The following is a 1,073-nucleotide window of genomic DNA, read 5'->3' on the forward strand; positions in this document are numbered from 1 at the left end:
GGGCCGCCCCGCCCCGCTGAGCCCCGGCCGCTCCCTTGCAGAAGATGGACAGGAACGGGGACGGCGTGGTGACCTTCGAGGAGTTCCTGGCCACCTGCCAGGAGGTGAGGGGCTTGGGGGGCTCTGGGGGCGCCATCCTCATCCTCCTCATCCTCCTCATCCTCCTTCTGTCCCGGAATGACGCGCTGGGGGCATCAGGGGAGAGGGGCACATGGCGGGAGTGGGACAGGAGAGCAGGGACGGGAGGAGAGGCGCGGGGTTTGGGGCTGGGATGGGAAATGGGGATGCTGGGGACAGGAGGGGACAGGAGGGAGATGGCAAAGGGCGACAAGAGGAGGGGAACACAGGGTCTCTGCTCTCTCCTGCCCAGGACAAGGACATCATGAGCTCCATGCAGATCTTCCACAGCGTGCTCTAGACCCTGCTCCCCCCGGAGCTTTTCTGCTGTTTCAGACGAACCAGAGGCAGGCGAAGTCCAGCATGCGGCTCCCAGAGACGGGACAGGACAAGGACAAGGACAAGGACGACGTTGCCACCAGAGCCCCCGGGCACGGCACTGCCACCCCAGACTGACCCATTTTGGGGGGCTGAGCCCCCTCGACACGGATCCCCCCCGGCGGTGCAGGGACAGCACAAACCCGACCCCAGGGACATGGGGACCCTCGAGATGGGACCCCGGGTGTGGGGGGGTGTCCACATGGCAGCCGTGAGATGGAGCCCCCAAACAGCGACCCAAAGCACGGCCCCTGCTCCCCCAGCAGCGTGGGGAGGGGGATTTTATAAATAAACCAAACGGGGACGATTTGGGGGTGAAATGGAGTCAACGGGGACGGGAGGGACGCGCAGTGTCCCGGTCCCTGTCCTGCTTTCGGGCCCTGCCCGTGGCCCGGTCCCGTCTCCAATTCCCAGTCCCATTCCCAGTCCCTGTCCTGCTCCCAGTCCTGTTCCAGTGCCTCTCCCAGTCCCTGTCCTTGTCCAGCTACCAGTCCCAACTCCCGCTCCCATTTCCATTCCCAGTCCCAGTCCCAGTCCTGTTCCCTCTCCTATTCCTGTTCCCACTCCCACTCCCGTCC

This window comes from Geospiza fortis, unplaced genomic scaffold (genome assembly GCF_000277835.1).
Source record: "Geospiza fortis unplaced genomic scaffold, GeoFor_1.0 scaffold658, whole genome shotgun sequence".
Taxonomy (NCBI): Eukaryota; Metazoa; Chordata; class Aves; order Passeriformes; family Thraupidae; genus Geospiza; species Geospiza fortis.